Source organism: Lissotriton helveticus, chromosome 5_1 (assembly GCF_964261635.1).
Source record: "Lissotriton helveticus chromosome 5_1, aLisHel1.1, whole genome shotgun sequence".
NCBI lineage: Eukaryota > Metazoa > Chordata > Amphibia > Caudata > Salamandridae > Lissotriton > Lissotriton helveticus.
Window position 1 is genome coordinate 1914693115 of NC_136065.1, and position 20081 is coordinate 1914713195.

Consider the following 20081-nt stretch of genomic DNA (forward strand, 5'->3'; position numbering starts at 1 on the left):
CACTGCCTCTGAGGTCCTTTACTGTAAAGTGGGAGCGTAGCGAAGTAGGACTTGAGAACTGCCCTTTCTGCCCGAACTCTGTTGAATCCGAGGTTCACTTTTTATTGTTTTATCAAAAAAAGTACAAAGCTCCAAGGCCCTTGTGAATCCTCCCCCTCTGTTGAAACACAGGAGTTAATCAATGCGAGGTAGCCTTACGCATAATGAATACCTGGGCTGAGTGCCTGGTCACTTCTTGCTGGTGTATTAAAGGCTTGGACCTGAGGCGAGTGGTCAAATACTAAGGTTCATGAGTCAATGTTCACAACTGATTAGCAGCTATATTCTGGTAACCTCAAATGTGTACTCTCTCCTCTAGTTCATGATATATTTTATGGTAAGTATTATGCACTTTTGTTTGTGTAGCTATATTCCAGCCCAAGGCTTTTGAGCTAACGTTTACAACTTATTAGCATTCATGTCCTGGTAAACTTGAATATGTACTCTTTCCTATGGATATATGTTTTATGGCAAGCATTATTCACGTTCGTTTGTATAACTATATTCCAGGCAATTGTACTTTTAACCCGCCTCTTTTAGACCCAAGATGATTTTAGATGCTGACTTTGTACCTTGTATTTTATATCTATTTTAACTGGAAGTCATATGTATGGGGTTGTTTTAACTGTGCCATCTGTATGCATGTTTGTACTGTACTTTTATTATCGTTTGGACCAAAATAAAATAATATGATGAGGACTCCTCACACACATTCAATTTAGAAATGAATTAAATAAGAGGAGTATAGGGTGCAGGGTAACCACCACACCCCCAGAACACTAGAGACACTCATTGCAGTCATGGACACTGGTGTGATTACCAAATGCATTCTGTGGTATTGTTTTGCTACCATTCAAGTAACTAGACAAAGGCACTTGAAAACGATTTGTAGGTAAAAGGTTCATGACTGGTGGCAGTGTCTACCTTGACCTGCTGGGAGGTGTTCATCTTACTTGGCAGTAACCATTTTGTGGGATTGTCTTATCATACAGGGGTGTAGCTTCCATTGGAGCAGAAGCTGCAGTCGCACCGGGCCCATGCGCCTGAAGGACCCACTGATGAACCCTGAGTTTTGCTGAAATCTTTCATTCAGACAGCAGCCAGGGGTCCATTTTCTTTCTTGCAGTAGGGATTATGACATACTGGCTATGCCACTGAATTTATGGTGGGAGTTTCTCTGCTCTCGTGTTTAAGGCCCTTACTCCAAAGGCTTTATGGTAAGCCCTGGGTTGCCAATGACTGATGAATGTGCACTGCTGGGGCAGTGGACTGAAGGTGAACACCTTCTGGTGCAAACAAGAGTTTGGACTGTCACCACTCAGGAGAAGCATTTACACAACGAGACCCATCTCATAGTTTCCACCTGAGCTACAAGTGTTACATTTCACTAATGCATAACTTTAAACTATATTTTAAAAAGTGTGCTGCAAAAGCAAAGAAAGGAGTTTCACGTGGGTGGTTGTGATGGAACGCAGCCCTACACCCTATCACTATCAGGTGGGCGATCTGCTGTGGGCGGTCGGGCTTGTTCTACTTGTTTCTTGGCAGATCCCTGCTCCCACAAGCTTACCTCAATCTTGCAGAGAGTGGGCCTTCAGCAGTGTTGATAGGGGCCTGTCAACAGCTCTTGTCTTTTTTCAAAGATAAAAACCATTTTCTTGCAAGGTGAGATGCTTCTAGCTCTACCCTAGAGTTTCCAAGACAAATGGTCAGATCAGCGCAGATTGTGGTAAGTGGCAGATGCCTATCTAGATGGACGGGAATGTGGTCCTGGAGAGCGGGGAGTGTGCAAGGACATATTTCAATACAAACCCCTTTTTGGCTATAAAAGGGACAGTCCGGAATGGCGGTGGTGTACTTCTGAGCTCTCGCCAAAGCAGGTACATCTAAAGCTCGGGGCTATCTCACCAACCACTATTATGTCGAAGAGCTTCGGCAGTCAATCCCTGTATAGTTTGCCAGGCAAGGGCAGTGCATTTGGAGGCGAGTCCTTCAGCATCTCCAGAGGCAGGTATAGCTCCGCGGGGGCTGGCTTTGGGGGGGGCTCCTTCGGTAGTGGTGCTGGGGGTGGCTTTGGAGGGACCTCCTTCGGTGGTGGCTTTGGCGGTGGTGCTGGGGGTGGTAGCTCTAGTTTCAGCACAGGGGGTGGCGATGGCGGCCTCTTGGGTAACAGCGGGGAGAAGCAGGTCATGCAGAACCTCAATGACCGCCTGGCTGCCTACCTGGACAAGGTGAGGGCCCTGGAGGCCGCCAACAGCGATCTGGAGACTAAGATCCGTGGCTGGTGTGAGAAGCACCAGAGCACCAGCAGTGTGAAGGACTACAGCAAGTACTACGCCATCATCGACGACCTGCAGAGCAAGGTAAGAGGGTGAGTGGGTACCAGCATCAGCAGCACTAAAGGTAGTATAGTATATTATTGATGTTATACAATTCTGTATACTTTAATTGACACAACAATGGCCATAAAAGAAACATACCAGAGGACTAAAGTGCATCCTACATAGCACCATGGTGAAAAGCAATCTAACAAGTGCAATAAACAGTAAAGTGCATACAGTAAAGCAGCATTGAGATGGGGCAAACCTATCACAATCCAGCCATCGCTACATTCACTTAGGTACCTTTTCGGTCCCGGACCGTTAGACATGTTGTGACTGCTTAAAAAGATGCTTGCCAAGCCATGCTCTAGTACTACATAATCCTATGTTCTAAAAATATTACTCATGGGTTAAACACCTAAAAGGCCGATCGGACTTGCCAACTCATGCTTCAGTGCGGTAGAATAACATATACTAGGAGCTAGAAACATAGCTTTCACCAAAGGCTTGGCCTTCCATCAATTATCTGTACCTTACTGCTGCTTTAAGAAAGGAACAAACTTTTTTAACAGATATCAGGACTACGTAACAGCAGGAGAGAAAGTAGTGGAACCCTGCACTTATGAAACTGTAAACACTTTAAAATAGGCTTTAAAAAAGAACAGAAACAAAGTCTAAAAAAGTACAAAAATACATAAAGTGCATCAGTATTTGCTCTGACAGCCCTAAGAAAAACAGACCACTAGAGACCCCTCAAAGGGAACTACAAGGCTTTGAAAAAGACAAGGGATGCCACACTGTACCAGCTGTGAAAAGAAAAAGAAGAAATCTCTCCCAGAATGTAAGTTCTAAATTTAAGTACACAGCAGCCAGGTACGTAAAGTAATCTATAATACAGCCATAAAGTCTGCTGTCAAGGTTGGTTGTAAAAGGCCCTGAACCCGAGTTGACGTGGGCCTATAACGAGGAAGAGAGCCTTTAACAACCGGTATAGCCCAAGGCAGAAAGGCTATAAGGCTATTAGAACATTCCACCCACTAAGGATAGAAAGTTCTAAATTGTAAGGGGACAACCATGCAGACAAACATTGGAATGTTGGAGCTCCAGGCTTTATTATTATGCATATTTTGTAAAGCGCATGGCTACCAAAAGAAGGTTTCCCACCACTGAGCTCAATACTGAAAGTGGGTCAAGCCAAAGAACAATCTCAAAAACATTATAGCATTTAGGAATGATCAGAGGATGAGCACAGCCACGTTTTTAACAGTTTGCTAAACAGAGAGAGTAAATCGCATTCTCTAACGGTAAGAGGTAGATCATTCCAATATTTCAGACCCAGAAAGGAGAAAGCTCCGTGTCCTTGTTGGGATTTCCTATTTTTAGGAATTACAGCTAGACTGAGGTGACTGGAATTCAACGAGCAGCCAAGTTTATACCAAGACACCAAAAAATCAAAGGTAACCGGGTCCGGTGTCTGCCAGGCATTTTTGCACGTAGCACAGCACCTTAAATTGCCCCCGCCGTTCAATGGACAGCCAGTGTTAGTTCCTTAGCATAATGGCAGTAGAGGTACATTTTGGAGGGTGGAGGAAGAGGCGTGCATCACCATTTTGTACAGTCTGAAGGTGTTTAAGCACTGTTTTTAACACCCCTGGATAAAGAATAAGTCAATAGTCTAGCAGAGAGATAACCAAAGCTTGGACTACAGTTCACTGGGCAGAAGTAGGGAGGTAGTGAAGGATCTTCCTGAGTCATTTTAAAATCCCAAAACACGTAGCTGCAACCCTATTAATCTGTTGACTCATGATAAGTTTTTCATCCAACCAGACTCCTAAGTTCTTTACAACTGGTACAGAGCTAGAGGAGTGGGAGGAAATAATTGTAGGCTACATGTGAGGACCCCAGGTATTATTCGGAAGATTACCCACCAACAAGACCTTCATCTTGTCTTCGTTCAGTTTCAAGAAGTTAGTACACATCCATACTGAGACTTGAAAGAGACAGGAGTTAAGGGCTTTACATTCTGGTTGTCCTTAGTCGAGAGAAATACCACAATTTGAATATAATTTCCAAACAGAAAAAGAGTGAGGCCACAGTTTTCCACTATCTCAGCTAGTGGTCGTACATATAGGTTGAAGAGTAAAGGACTCGATCCCTGAGGCACGCCTGACACGAAGGGGTGGGTTTTTGACATATGTTCTTTAGTGTGCACCTGGAAGGTGCGGCCATGCAAAAAAATTTTAGCCAGGACAGGGCAACATCTTTTATTCCCAGGCCCTCTAATCTTTGAAGGAGCATGGTGTGATTTACAGTGTCAAATGCTGCATTGAGATCTAATAAAATCAGTACAGCGGCTCCACCATTATCCAGTTGATGCCTCAAGAACTCAGTAACACCGAGAAGAGCTGATTCAGTGCTATGGCCTGCTCGAAACAGAGAATGCAAAGAATGAAGCAGGCTATTGATTTCCAGGTAGACAGTGAGTTGTTGGTTTACATGTTTCTCCAACACTTTAGCAAAAACAGAAAGCAGAAATATAGATCTATATTTAGACCAAATAAGCGGGTCCAGATTATTATTTTTTTTTTTTGAGTGATCAAGGCTATTTTCCACCAGCCATTATAAACCCGGAGCTACTCAATTGTCTTCAATGCAGCTCTCAACACTCCAGTGTTCTAATAGAGCTTTTGGTAAGTTCAATGCGCAGCCTCTGGGATTGACAAAGCTCAAGGAAACTTGAATGGACTTTTGGCTTGTCATTCTTATTTAGACTGGTAGGTACTTTTAAAATGTCTAGCAAACTCAATTCATTTAGAGTTTTTAAAACATAGCCCAACCAGGGGAATAATAAACCCATACCTAATTTGACACTATCTGACATGATTTCTCTGTTTAAGCCTCTGAGTTAGCCCAGATGTTGACCAGAGCCTAGCTTTGTCTGATATATACTCAAGGCTTAGCTCTGAGTGAATAATGAAATGAGAACGTGTAGGGGGAGATGAAGGAGCCACCAGTATATATGGTTTTCCTCTAGCTGTCATGTGGTAACATTATGATAGCCCCATTCTCCAGCACCATACAGTCTGAAGTAAATGGGATAGTACTCCTGCTGCTCTACTGAGCTTCAAGTGAGAACTACACATCTGAGGCTGCCATTCCTCCATGGGGTCAAAAACAACCCGAAGTAACGAAAATTGGCCACGCTGCGTAAAGAGCAACAGCTGATAGTTTGGAAATATTTTTCCTTCCAGGGCCACATGCCATGACATGTGACTCCCCAAAGTTAGGGAGCAAATCCAGATTACTCATAAAATTTACAAAACACTCGACTAACATTCAGAGGGGCACATGCATCATTGGTTTTTGCATTCGCAAACGGTGTGAATCGCAAAAATCGGCCGTTTGCGAATGTAAAAACCATTTTTGGGATGCATCATTTTTTTTTCATTTTTCGCAATTTAAGAAATCGCAATTTATAGCGATTTCTTAAATTGCTATGGCATTTAAGAAATCGCAAATTATGCGATTTCTTAAATGCTATGCATGATTTTTTTTAAATTGCGAATTCGCAATTAGGAAGGGGAAAGTTAACATGAAGTCAACCTTCATGGTAATTTGCAAAAAGTTTCAAAAATGCACAAAAGTGCATTTTTTACACTTCTATTTTATGTTATGTTATGTTATTTATATTTTTATAGCGCACAGATGCCCCAGCAAAGGGGCGTCCTGGCGCTCTAGACAGGTACTATAACATAACACACAAAGGGAAGGAAAAAAAACAAGAGGCAGCTACTTGGAAGCAAGAAACAGGAAAGTTTTAATGGCCCGCCTGAAGGTGAATAAATCATTCAGAGCTCGAATGTGTACCGGGAGCGAGTTCCACAGTCCTGCCGCAAGCACCCGGTACGAGCGGCCACCCATTCTGCTAAGTTTAAAACGGGGGCAGACTGCTAGGTGAAGAGCCTCTGATCTTAGTGATCTCGAAGGGATGTAGGGAATGAGCAAATTGGCAAGTGCCGGCGGCGAAGAGAGTTTCATAATTTTAAAGGACAGGCAGAGCACCTTAAACTTGATCCGCTGTCTGACCGTTAGCCAATGTAGGGCCGAGATGGTACCTGACACAGAACAATGTCTGGGAAGACCCACAATGGCTCGTGCCACGGCATTTTGAACCCTTTGAAGCCTAGATGCCTCGGCCTGATTGACCCCTATCATCAGCGAGCTCCCGTAGTCCAGTCGGGATAAAATTGATGCCTGGACCACGAGCTGCCGGGTCGGGGGGGTCAAAGTATTTCAGGACCGGCTTTATGCCACGCAAGATTCCGTAGCAGGTGGCTGCAACCCTCTTCGTGTGGCCTATGAAGGTGAACGCAGGATCCAACCAGATTCCTAGGTTTTTCACTTCGGAAACTGGGATAGGAATAATGCCCAGCTCTGGAGGCCACCACTGGTTTCCCCATAGCTCAACATGTTTCCCCAAGACCAACACCTCAGTTTTGGTGGCGTTCAACTGAAGGCAATTGGTACGAAGCCAACTCGCTACAGCCACAAGACCCGCTCGGAATCTGGGGGCCTCCACTTCAGGGTCTCCACTAAGTGTCACCGCCAGCTGCGTATCGTCCGCATATGAGGTCATTGTCAGACCCCACTGTTTGACGACTGCAGCTAGCGGTTTCACATAGAGGTTGAACAAGGTGGGGCTCAACGAGGATCCCTGTGGGACCCCCAGATCCAAGGGATAGGTGGTGGATTGGCAAGGTGGTATTGCCACTTTAAAGGTTCGCTCCGAGAGAAAGGATCGAAACCACTGGAGGGCAGTACCTGCTACTCCAGCTTCCTCTAAGCGTTGAATCAGTATCTGGTGGGACACAGTATCGAAGGCAGCGCTCTGATCTAATAGCAGGAGCGCTGCCGTACGTCCGGAGTCAAGCACCAGGCGTAAATGCTCGATGATGTAAAGCAAAGCAGTCTCGGTACTGTGTCCTGGCCGGAAGCCATTCTGGCTGGGGTCCAGTATCTGATTACGAGCCAGATGTTCTGACAAGATCGAGTTAACATGGGCTTCGGTAACTTTAGCCATCCAAGGCAATAAAGATATGGGGCGATAATTTTCTGGCAAGAGTGGGTCGGAATTTGCCTTTTTTAAAATAGGGGTCACTACCGCCTGCTTCCATAAAGCGGGAATCGTTCCAGTTGACAACGACATGTTGATAAGATTTAGAATGGGAACTCGACACAGCGGAGAAAGAGTACTAATAAGAGCTGGCTTCAGCGGGTCCAGAGGAGAGCCTGATTTAATGCTGAGGCTAAGTTTATCAAAAGCCTCAGTGGATAGGTCAGGTAAGAAAGTCAAGGTCTCATACCCCAAAAGATTAGGGTTAACTAACTCTGGATCCGGCCGACACAGATCAAAACCTCGGTAAATTTTCTGTACTTTCTCCAGGAAGAAAGTTGCCAGATTCTCACAATGGGAGTCTGTGCAGATCTCTGCCGAGATAGCTCTTTTCTTCATAAGGTCTTTCAATACCTTAAATATTAATTTAGATGGATTGGTGCTGGCTAGAAATTCCCGAGCATAAAATGCGGCACGTGTTCTGCAAATTGCCCTATGATAGAACTTAAGTTTGGCAAAGTACAGGGTTTTCAAGGCAGGATAATAAGATCTTCTCCAATCCCTTTCCGCTTTCCGGCAAGTTTTTTTGAGCTCGGCAAGGGACTCATTATACCACGGGCTGGGTGCCTTCGAGTAACCTTTCGACCAGCGCAAGGGTATAAGGGAGTCAAGAGCGTCTGAAATCCACGTGCAGAACAGCTGGTACCCATGATCCACATTCAAAGAAGCGCTCAGGGGTTTCTGCTCCAGCAACCTGTAGAACTCTTCAAGTTTGAGCTTGTGCCAGTGCCTTTTCAAAGTCGGCCTATCCACAGGATTAAATGGTTTATCGTGAATGGGGCAAAAGGCTTCCACCAGCAGGTGATCCGTCCATCCCATCAACATCGGGTCGGACACCTTCACCCTCGCAAGAGTGGAAAAAAAGGGATCAAGAATATGGCCTCCAATGTGGGTGGGAAGAGTAACAAGCTGAACCAATTGAAGAGCTTCAAGGTCTGCGAGTAAGGTGTTAACAGCTGTGGATGACCTGTTGTCAAAATGGATGTTGAGGTCACCCATGATGTTAAAATTCGCATAATCAAGCACCAAAGAGCTTACCATATCGGCAAGAGCGGACTTAAAGGCTGAATCATTGCCAGGTGGGCGATAAATGAGCATACCGCTGAACGTAAACTGATGACTGAAAGCAACCTTAAAAAGGGCACTTTCACATGCGGGCAGCCCAAGAGCTTTCCATTCAGCAGGAAAGCAAGATTTAACTGCCATGGCAATGCCACCTCCTCTGGTAGTCCGATTTAACGTAAAGATCGTATAGTTAGGAGGGAACGCAAGATTCAGAACAGCGGCATCCGAATCCTGAAGCCAGGTTTCGGTGAGTAGAAAAAGGTCTGGATCATCTCTTTCAATGAGGTCATATATCAACTGGTGATGTTTGCCCAGTGACCTCACATTTAAACTCCAGATCCGGAGGCCCTGTTCTGAATTGGTATTGCGTTTGATCTGGTTGACGCCTTCCAGAGAGCGGATCATAGTCGGGCTTTCTAGCGACCAACCCGTACATGCACAGACATATGGGCCGGACAAGGGGTCCACAGGATAACATGAGCAGACCCTAACCCTATTCCCAATAGATATCAAATCTGCCCGGGAGTATATAGACATTGATGAGGCGTGTCAGATGGAAGTGACAAAGATGAAAAATGTCGAGCCCTGCCACGTCTCGCGCTTCCTCGTCGCTGACGGGCAGGACTCTGGCACGACTCCGGCTAAGCGAGGGCGACCCACCTGCGCGTCCCGCTGCGCGGGAGAGGAGAGCTTTAAATAGGCCAACCAATCCCAGCGCGAGGACGCTCCAAGATGGCGCCCGTAGCTGGAAAACTGAGCCCAAGGCAAGATGGCGCCCACAGATGTCCACCCTCGGGGCCCGGACCCGCCAAACGGCGGTGAAGCTACCTTTTAAGTGCGGTAAGAGGGAGGGGGGCGAAACCTAACCAAGTCCCGCTAAAAGCAGGGGAAAAGTGCGAAAATAGACACTCGAAATTAAATACAAAATCAGGGCAATTTAAAACCAGAAGTGCCAGCAGCAGCGCGTGCGCAGCAGTGCTAGTACCTGTCAAGGCTGCCTGAAGGGTAGATCCGCCTTAAATAGGCCAACCAATCCCAGCGCGAGCGCGAGGACGCTCCAAGATGGCGCCCGTAGCTGGAAAACTGAGCCCAAGGCAAGATGGCGCCCACAGATGTCCACCCTCGGGGCCCGGACCCGCCAAACGGCGGTGAAGCTACCTTTTAAGTGCGGTAAGAGGGAGGGGGGCGAAACCCAACCAAGTCCCGCTAAAAGCAGGGGAAAAGTGCGAAAATAGACACTCGAAATTAAATACAAAATCAGGGCTTGGGACATGTGTGTGAGTAAAATGTCCTTACGTGACATTTCAGGGGTGCAGGGGGGGTCCTTTGGACACCCCCCATGCACCCTTGAAAATGCATTCTCATTTTGCGATTCCTTAATTGCAAATTCGCAAAATGAGAATGCCTTGCATTACATTGATTCCTATAGGCCTCTAGGCCCATAGGAATCAATGTAATGCGATTCCTTAATTGCGATTCGCAATTAAGGAATCGCAAATACAGAAAATTAAGGAATCGCTGAAACTTTTGAAATATATTGATGCATAGGATTTTGCAATTCCTAAATTGCGATTCCTTAATTTTCGCAATTTAGGAATCGCAAATTCCTACAATGATGCATGTGCCCCAGAGAACCTACGGGGTCTGTCTCAAAAGTACTGCATTGTCTTCATATAATAACACTGGTACAGACAGTTTTGCTATCCTCAGAGTATCCCTAGTAGCATTGATCGAAAAAGGGCTCAGGTTCTTAATATAAATGATAAACAGCAACAGAGCCAGAATACAGCCTTGGCACACCCCGCTAGCTAATAGAAAGATTTTGGACATTTCTCCTGCCTGAGAAGAGAGTGGCTGTTCCTCCTCCTCCTCTAGAGGTGGGAGAGCCAACAAATGAACAGGGAGAGCCTAGTCAGAGCTAAGGCAAGGGACTGGTTCAGCTCTTACAGCCTGTGAACGAGCTGAGTTCTGAAAATGAATGCTACATAAATCATGCCACATACCCTGTGAAAAATACGTATAATTCAAAAAAGTATATTTCTTTAACTCGTGAAAGCCTTAACATTAATAAGTCACATTATAGCACTGACACTGAGAAGTACTTATTAAAATTGATAGTTTTTAAACATGAGCTAAACTAAGAGGCACGATAGTTGTCATGTAAACCTTTTACATGGCCCAGATTATAATAGAGCAACGCGCTATATAAAACTCTGCAAAAAAACCACTATAGTCTACTAAATCAAACACAATAGGTTTTTGTACAACTGGTATTCCGAACTCACATATTTGAAAGTGTTTTCATATGTGATGATGAAGTAAAAAGATTTGGTTAAAAAAGAAAACGTTTACCAAAGATCACACAATTCCAGCAGGGAATCCACGATTTATGTAGGTTTTCTGATTTCTTTTGTACAGATCAGCCAGTAAATGGGTATCTGTCATTCCTTATGTTAAGGTTTTGTGTTTACTTCTTTGTCCATTTTCTGCAGTTTTTCATAATAGGCTTTTCATAAGTGGCAGACAGTTACATTTCACACAGTCACATTCAATATTTATAGGCACCAGAAGATTTATTGATTTGCCCAGAAATCTCAGGATGCTGTTGAGCTGACGCCCAGACTCAGACCTGATTCTCCAGTCCAAAGTCGGCAGCTCTGGCCATAATGCCATAATGGTATCATTTTACTCGGGAGACTGTGAGGAACGCTGTGGGAAAGAACATTTTTGCCGGCACTGTGATTCCACCCAAAAATATGTTGCAAATGTGTTTTTTTAATGAAAATTTGAGGTTTACAGGGGATTCTCAGTAGGGAAACATTGGGGAATCCACGCAAGCCATACCTCATTGCACTCCCCAGGGTGTCAAGTTTTCAGAAATGTGTGGGTTTGGTAGGTTTCCTTAGATGGCGGCGAGCCCGGGCCAAAAAACCAGGTGCCTCCACCCCCCCCAAACCAGGTAGTTTTTTATAGGTAATTTTGAAGTCTAGACAGTACGATTTGGGCCATTTCCTGGTGCAGCCACTATGCCTACCCACGTAAGCCATACCTTGTTGGACTCCCTCAGGGATCTAGTTTTTAGAAATGTGTGGGTTTGGTAGGTTTCTCTAGATGGCCGCTGACCCCAGGGCCAAAAACTCATGGGACCCCGTTGCAAAACCAGGTTGTTCTGTGATAGGTAATTTTGATTTCGCCTCAATAGGTTTTGAGCCCTTGCCGGTCGCGGGTACTTCACCCACCCACACAAGTGAGGTACCATTTTTCTCAGAATACTTTGGAAATACGGGGTGGGTTGAATTTTGTGGATCCACACAGATTCCAGAACTTTCCACCACAAAAATGTGAGGAAAGTGTGTTTTATTTGATACATTTTGAGGTTTGCAAGGGATTCTGAGTCACAGAACCTGGTGAGAGCCAGACAAATCACTCCATCCTGGATTTCCCTGGGTGTCTAGTTTTTAAAAATAAATACGTTTTCTAGGTTTCCCTATGTGCCGGCAGAGCTAGAGTTCAAAATCTATAGCTAGACCCTGTAAAAAAAAAGGTGCCGGCAAAGCTAGGGACTTTGCAAAAAAAGTAAGTTTTCACTGTAAAAATAAAGTGTGTCCATGTTGTGCTTTCATCCGTTTCGTGTTGCGGGCATGAAGTCTACCCACACAAGTGAGGTCCCATTTTTATCGGGAGACTTAGGGTAACACAGAATTATAGAGCAACTGTTATTACCTATGGACTTGCAATACATTTCTGCATTCCAAATGAAAGACAATGTGGAAAAAAGAAGTCATTTTGAAAAATGACCTATAATTCTCATGCTAGTATGGTTACTCACAATTTCAGAATTGTGCAAATATCTACTGTTTCTAAACACTATATTTTGTTCCAATTTCAGAAATACATAGGTGTCTTTCATACCGATTTTTCCATGTATTTATTTTCCCAAATTAATTGCTATATACCCGATACATAATTAAAAACCATTTGAAGACACTGCTCAGTTATTGGGTCCGGGTTGATCGGGTTTTTGATGAACCTACAAGTCCTATATATCTCCACAACCAGAAAGGTCCAGCGGATGTAATGGTATATTGCGTCCAAATAGCTGTCATAATTAGAAGAAGTTATAGATGGAAACGTTGACACAAAGGGCTGTTTTTCTCAACTAATTTAAATTTTTTCCTATATTCATCTTTGATGGATCTACACAAATGACCCCTTGCTGAATTCAGAATGTTGTCAACTTTGGTAAAATTGTAGCTTTCCAGGATCCATTACTGCTTTCATACTCATTTCTACCATTAACTGGAAGGAGGTTAAAAGCACAAAAAATAGCAAAAATAGGCTATGTCCCCGAAAAATGCCAAAACTGTGTAAAAAGTTTTGGTTTTCTGACAAAAGTCTGCTTGTCACTGAAAGCTGGGAAAATGGTGATTTCAACACCACAACCCCTTTGTTGATACCATTTGCAGGGAAAAAGCCAGACGCTTTCATATGAAGCCTTTTTTTCAAAGTTTTCCACACACAAAAAAGAAATTAGCTATATTTTGGCTAATTTCTGGGTCTCCTCCAGGGGAATCCACAAACCCTGGGTACCTTTAGAATCCCCATGATGTTGGAAGAAAAGGACGCACATTTGGCGTGGGTACCTTATGTGGTCAAAACAGTACCGGGGGCCTAAGTGCAAACTACCCCAAATAGCCAAAAAAGGCTTATCACGGGGAGGCCCAGCAGCGAAAGAGTAAAAGTGTGGTCCATAAAAATGAAAATATATGTGGCTATTAGTGGAAGAGATATTTTAAGATGACAAGATCTCGGTAAGCTGTATTTTGCTCAAACCAGGATCAGCAGAACCTATAGTGTTAGGTGATATGCTTGTTATTAGTGTGGAACAAAATGTATAGCTGCAGAAACAAAAGTATTAGAACACATTGTAAAGTGTTTTACTACATATCGGTTGTATAAAAGGATTTAACCACCATATCATGCTAAAAGAAAATGCCATACCAGTGTCCCGTAAGGTTTGGCATGAACCATTATCTGTCAGAAAATAATTAAAAGATTTATTTACTGCGCTTTGTAAAGAGATGGCATTATTGAACCTAATGATTCTTCTGAAGGGGTAGCAGCAGTGGTGATCACAAAAAAAGGGATATATTTGGCTTTGTGCAGTCTTATGGTCCAAAACTTAAGGAACAAAACTATAATAATAGATTGCCACCAACGCCCTAAAATACAGGAAATACTTAATTAGGTCATAGGATCCTCATATTTTTCAATAATCAATTTAAGGTCTGAATATCACCAAGTAAGACTATCTGAAGGTTTAGCTACTATTTTTATTAAGCCTTTTGGAGCCTTCTGATATTTACGATTATCTTTCCGTCTGGCATCAACTGCCAGTGTATTGAAAAAAATAATGGATCACCCTTTTCATTACATGCAAGGTGTCCAGACCTTTCAAGATGACACTATGATTCATGCTAAAACTATGAGAGAACATAATGAAATATGGGATATGGTTTTGCAAATTCTTGAAAACAGAGGTATGAGTTAGTAATCCAAATGCATTTTTTCGCAAACTAAAGTAGAATACTTAGGGCATATGGTGTCTGGTGCAGGTATCACACCAAAAGATGACCCATACCTATTAACAAAGATTCTTTGAAATCATTCCTATGCATGAGTTGGTACTATGCCTGTTTCATTCATAGATATGCTTTGTTGCTTTGCTGGTGGAGCCATTAAGGAGATTGTTGAAAAAGAAAACAATATTTGGAGTATAGACCAAGAAAAACTTTTTCAAAGAATTAAACAAGCCATTCTGAAAGCACCAGCACTTAGGACATATGATCGCAAATGTAGGAATAACATTAGGAAACATCCTTTAGAACAAAGCTGGGATCACGTTGTGCTTTCACAAGGCAGGTAATAGAACAAATGCATTGTAAACATGCATTCATTTAGCGTGCAAGTGGCTACAACAACTTGATTTAAAGGGGTGCATTGGTGGAGTGGTGTTGGATTTTAAATCCAACACCTTCCCTACTGTTGCGCAGACTGGAGTTGGAATAGTAAATGATACTATTCTAAAGTTCAGGACCCACCTAAGGCAAGTCGTTGTAATGACTTGCGTGCTAAAGGAAAGCTTCAGAACAACGGGTTTGTTCTAATGCCGGCTTTGTAAAGGCATGCGTGCTAAAAACATGCAGGATATCGTCATACAACCATATCATCACGGTAGATGCCAGCAGCATAGGATTAGGAGCAGTTTTCAGGCAAATATGTATGTATGTATGTATATAGGATTTATTAAGGGCAACAAACACCCCATGGGTACCCTGGCATTACAGTACGTGATTTAGAGGACCAATATTAGTCCGAGAGACAGGGACAGATAATGAGGAAAAACAGTAATCAAAGGACAGAATCAAATTTCTAGGAAACAGCCACGTCTTAATCCTTTTCCTGAACAGCAGCTGGAAATTACACTGTCTAATATCAGGTAGTAGCTCATTCCACAGCCTTGCTGCAGCAATGCTGACGGCACAGCCACCCACTCTGACCCTCTTGAATCTAGAAATGTGCGCCAACCGGGCCAAAGAAGAGCAAAGATGTTGAGTAGGAATGTACCAGCGTAGTTCTTCTTGCAGAGGTTTTGGTCCAAGGCCATGCAAGGCCTTAAACACAATGCACAATGACTTAAACTGTACTCTTTGCAACACTGGTAGCCAACGTAGCTCAGCCAAGCGGACGAGTCTTGCGGTTTGGCTAGAGCTAATCTTGCCGCCATGTTTTAAACCCGTTGCAGACGTTGGATCAAGTATTTAGGAGATTCCAGCAGCAGGGCATTACAATAGTCTAAACGACTTAAAATTGCGCCCTGCACTACTAGAGCTCTGGCCGAGGTATGCAGCAGTGAAATAATCTTTCTTAAGGCTCTAATCAACCCAAAACAGCAACCTGCTGTTTTATTCACCTGTGCCTCCAGGGTCAGATTAGCACTGAACAGAACCCCCAAGTTACGGACCATATTGGCCGGAGCCAAGGGAACGGAGGTACCTAGTGGCCAGAAGTTGTAGGGGAGAGGTAGAGACACCTTCCCTACTGCGCAATGCACTATCTCGTTTTTTTCGGAATTGAATTGTAAAAAATTAAGCCATTGCCATTGCGCAGTATCACGCATACACGCATGAAAATCATCCAGCGCCGAAGGTTGAGAGCTGTCCAGGGAAAGAATGATCTGGATATCGTCCGCATAGTTTATCAGCTTCACCTTATGGGCCTGAGTTATATCAATGAAAGGTCTAAGATAAACATTAAACATAATCGGACTGATAGCAGACCCTTGTGGGACACCATGACCAATATCGGTGAAGATAGATTGAAACGGCGGAAGGGTCACCGCCTGACGTCTACCCGAAAGATAAGACCAGAACCAAGCCAAAGATGCACCTACCACTCCCGCCTCCTCGAGGCGGGCTAGCAGAATACTATGGTTGACCGTTTCGAAGGCGGCAAACAGCCAAGCAATATTAATAGTGCAGATGGCCCCTTGTCTGCCAACAACCAAAGATCATCCATCACGGTCACCAAAGCAGACTCCGTACCGTGCTCTGGGCGGAAGCCAAATTGGACATCCGCCAACTTGTTGTTACTCTCCAGAAACACAGAGAGGGATCTGCTGACCCAGCGTTCCAGGATCTTCACTAGGTAAGGTAGGAGGGAGACAGGTCAATAGCTTTCTGGGCATGCTGGATTGAGAGTAGCCTTCTTAAGAAGAGGTGTAACCACAGCTTGTTTCCAGCTTGAGGGCACCTCCCCACTGGAGAGTGAATAATTACAAATTTGTCTAAGACTAGGAAACAGATCTGAAGCAAATTCCTTCCAGATTGTATGAGGGAGAGGGTCTAGTGGGGAGCCGGAAGAAACCCCCAAAGCCAACCCAATTCAAAATGGTCCAAAATACCCAGAGTCACAGTCCCGGTTTCCGCCTCTAGACATGACGTCTTTCCCACACCCGGAGAAGAGATGGGGATTGGTCTGCTAGTACAGCCGGCTGCTACTGCTGAAGTAGTTGTAAGTCCATTTATGATGGTATTAATCTTTTCCTCAAAAAAGAGAGCCAGTCTATCACAGACATCCCGAGATAGCACAATCTCATTTTGTAAGCATTTAGGATTGGCAATCTCGTTGACCAAACTAAAGACACATTTAGATTTATTAAAGGATTAGCTTACCCGTCGTGCGTTGCTGCGATCTCCGAAGAAAGGAAATTCAAGGAAACTCGTTATGATAACATTCAATTTACATTGTGTCATTTTTATTGAAACTTATTCATTTTAATATGGAAAAAATGTCAAAGTGTCGTTTTAATTATATTTATTTATTCGAGTGCTTGTGGATACACGATTTTTTGTTTTTCCGTCTGGTGCGTACATCAGTATTCGAAAGATTATAAGGGCCCTGGGGCGGCCGATATTTTTAAAAAAAGTATGCCAGAAACCTTCGCGGTAGTGTACTCAACAACTTCCCAAAGTTTCCTGGCGATCGGATGAATGGTGTTTTAATTCTATTTATTTATTCGAGTGCTTGTGAATAAACGATTTTTTGTTTTCCCGTCTTGTGCATACATCAGTATTCAAAAGATTATGAGGGCCCTGGGGGGCCGATATTTAAAAAAAAGTTATGCCAGAAACCTCAGCGGGAGTGTACTCAAAAACTTCCCAAAGTTTCATGGCGATTGGATGAATGGTGTTTTAATTCTATTTAGTTATTCGAGTGCTTGTGGTTACACGATTTTTTGTTTTTCCATCTGGTGCGTACATCAGTATTCGAAAGATTATGAGGGCCTTGGGGGCCGATATTTAAAAAACGTTTATGCCAGAAAACTTTGCGGGAGTGTACTCAACAACTTCCCAAAGTTTCATGGCGATCGGATGAATGGTGTAGTAAGGCATAAAGGACAAATAAACAGACAGACATACAGACAGACATACTTTTGTTTTTATATATAGATTTCAGAATAGTGTCTGCAAAATATTTTGATTTTGTCGAGAAGATTGCTTTTTTGTAGATGGATATAGCTATTTTCCATGCAATCTTATCCTCATCTACATAGTGCTTTCGCCATTTCCGTTCAGCCTGTTTACATTTCAGTTTTAATTCTTTAAGATTTTCATGAAACCATCTGGCTGAAGTTCTGCCTCTAATTTTGCATACTTTCAGAGGAGCAATTTGATTGACAGTCGCCATGATATCACTACAGAATTCTACATAGTTCGCCTTCAATGATTTGGCGATATCCAAAGCCTTATTAATAGTAAATGTAGGGGAGGACGTTATCTTCATTAATGCCCTCTTCCAGTCCCTGTTTAAAAAAATCCTAACTACCCCATTAGCAGGAGTTTCTTTAATAGAACACATGTCAGAAATTTAACCAAAAAATGGTCAGTCCACTCCATCAGAAGTACCTTTATCTGCCCAATGGCATTTTCCTCACTAAAAACTAAATCCAACATCTGCCCCCCTTTATGTGTAGGCTCCGACACCCCTTGACAGAGTCCAAGATTCTCACAAGATTGGAGAAGAGTCGAAAGCCCAGTGTCCAAATTGCCATTAAACCACATGTTAAATCACCAACTATAAGAACTCTTGAGTGCGTAATAGCCAAGTTATCAATCACAGCAATCAACGCCTGCAGATGGAGCATATTAACAAGGCCAGGAGGTCTGTAACATACTATACCATCTAACAAATGTCCCTTGGTGACTTTTAAGGAGAACCCCAGGAGCTCAAATCCCTCCACCATATCAACCTCCAAAGGGGCAAAATTTCAGCTATCTTTAAACATTATACTGACCCCCCCTCCTCTACCAAACTCTCTAGGTTTGTGAAAGACCTTATATCCAGGAGGGCACGCCTGCCCCAGATCAACCTCCGAATCATGATATGTCCAGGTTTCAGTCATGAATACAACATCTAACTGATGTACCTCAATAAGTAGTTGAATCTCTGTACAGTGTTTGGGGATGGAGCGAACATTCAATAGTACACAACTCAAAGCCTCCCTCCTACTAAACTCAACATTCAAATTTATAATTCCCTCAGCCCTCAGTGCTCCTACCTCTTTGTTCAGAGCTTCACCAATCCTCCGCAAGGTCTCACTAGTGTAGCACTGAATTCCTGCATTACGAGCAGCATGGCTGGCGCTGAGCGCAGGCCGAGCGTGGACGGGCGCAGACGGGCTTGCCTTTGGCGCACCGCTGGCACGCCCGGTGCGCATCCACGCCAGCAGGGCGTTTAAATAGGCGGAGGAAAAAGAAGCTAGAGCGCTGTCCGCGCTAACAGCCGGAGAGCGCCGGGTCTCGTGCATGAAAATGTTCCAGGTGCAAAAAATATCAAATCGGAGCCAATGTCCCCACAGGAAAAAAAACATACAATTTATTTAGTCAGTTTTTAAAACACAAAGCCTAGAGCAATTTTTAAAACAAGTTACTATGTCCCCACAGCAACCAACATTGATATCTCAAACTCACATACAGTGAGTTTGAGATCAAGTGGTGGATAGTAGGGAATACACCATAGCTTTCATCTCAGTTAATTAAGGGAATCGTGAAAGCAATACAGGTTATTGAAAGGGAAATTTTGGCCAGCGTTTGGGCGTTGTAAAAGTTGAAAAGCTATTTGCAGGGGAAAAGCTTTGAAATTGTGACTGATCACAAACTGTTGCTGTTTATGTTGGATGGATGGCTGGCGCTGAGCGCAGGCCGAGCGCGGACGGGGCAGACGGGCTTGCCTTTGGCACGCCTTCAGCATGCTGCCGGCGCACCTGCTGCGCGTCCACGCCAGCATGGCGCTTAAATAGGCGGAGGAAAAAGAAACTAGAGCGCTGACACAGGAATCGGGCGTGTCCGCGCTAACAGCCGGAGAGCGCCGGGTCTAGTGCATGAAAAAGTGCCAGGTGCAAAAAAGATAAATTCAGAGCCAAGGTCCCCACAGGAAAAAAAACCATACAATTTATTTAGTTCGTTTTTAAGACACAAAACCTAGTCCAATTTTTAAAACAAGTTACTATACCCCTACAGCAACCTACATTGATATCTCAAATTCACATATAGTGAGTTTGAGATCAAGTGGTGTATAGTAGGGAATACACCATAGCTTTCATCTCAGTGGATTAAGGGAATCGTGAAAGCAATACAGGTCTATTGAAAGGGAAATTTTGGCCAGCGTTTGGGCGTTGTAAAAGTTGAAAATTTATTTGTAAGGGAAAAGCTTTGAAATTGTGACTCATCACAAACTGTTGCTGTTTATGTTGGATGGATGTGCTAGAGGTACTGCAACTGCATCATCAAGGTTGACCAGGTTAATGTTAAAATTGCAAGAGTAAAATTTTGTAGTTCAATTCACTTCTGGAGTATTGAACATAAGAGCAGATTGGTTATCAAGATCGCTAATTGAGGATTCCGAAGAAAACATAAGTGTTT

General features: G+C 43.6%; 1 pseudogene across 1 annotated transcript in view; it reads left to right on the forward strand.

The window, feature by feature from the left end:
• The first annotated feature begins 1958 nt into the window (after nucleotides 1–1958).
• LOC144753877 (keratin, type I cytoskeletal 12-like) overlaps nucleotides 1959–20081 on the forward strand; it is a 91779-nt pseudogene continuing 73656 nt past the window's right edge. The window contains exon 1 of the transcript XR_013594585.1: nucleotides 1959–2402. The product of XR_013594585.1 is annotated as a keratin, type I cytoskeletal 12-like (transcript). The remainder of the gene's footprint in view (nucleotides 2403–20081) is intronic.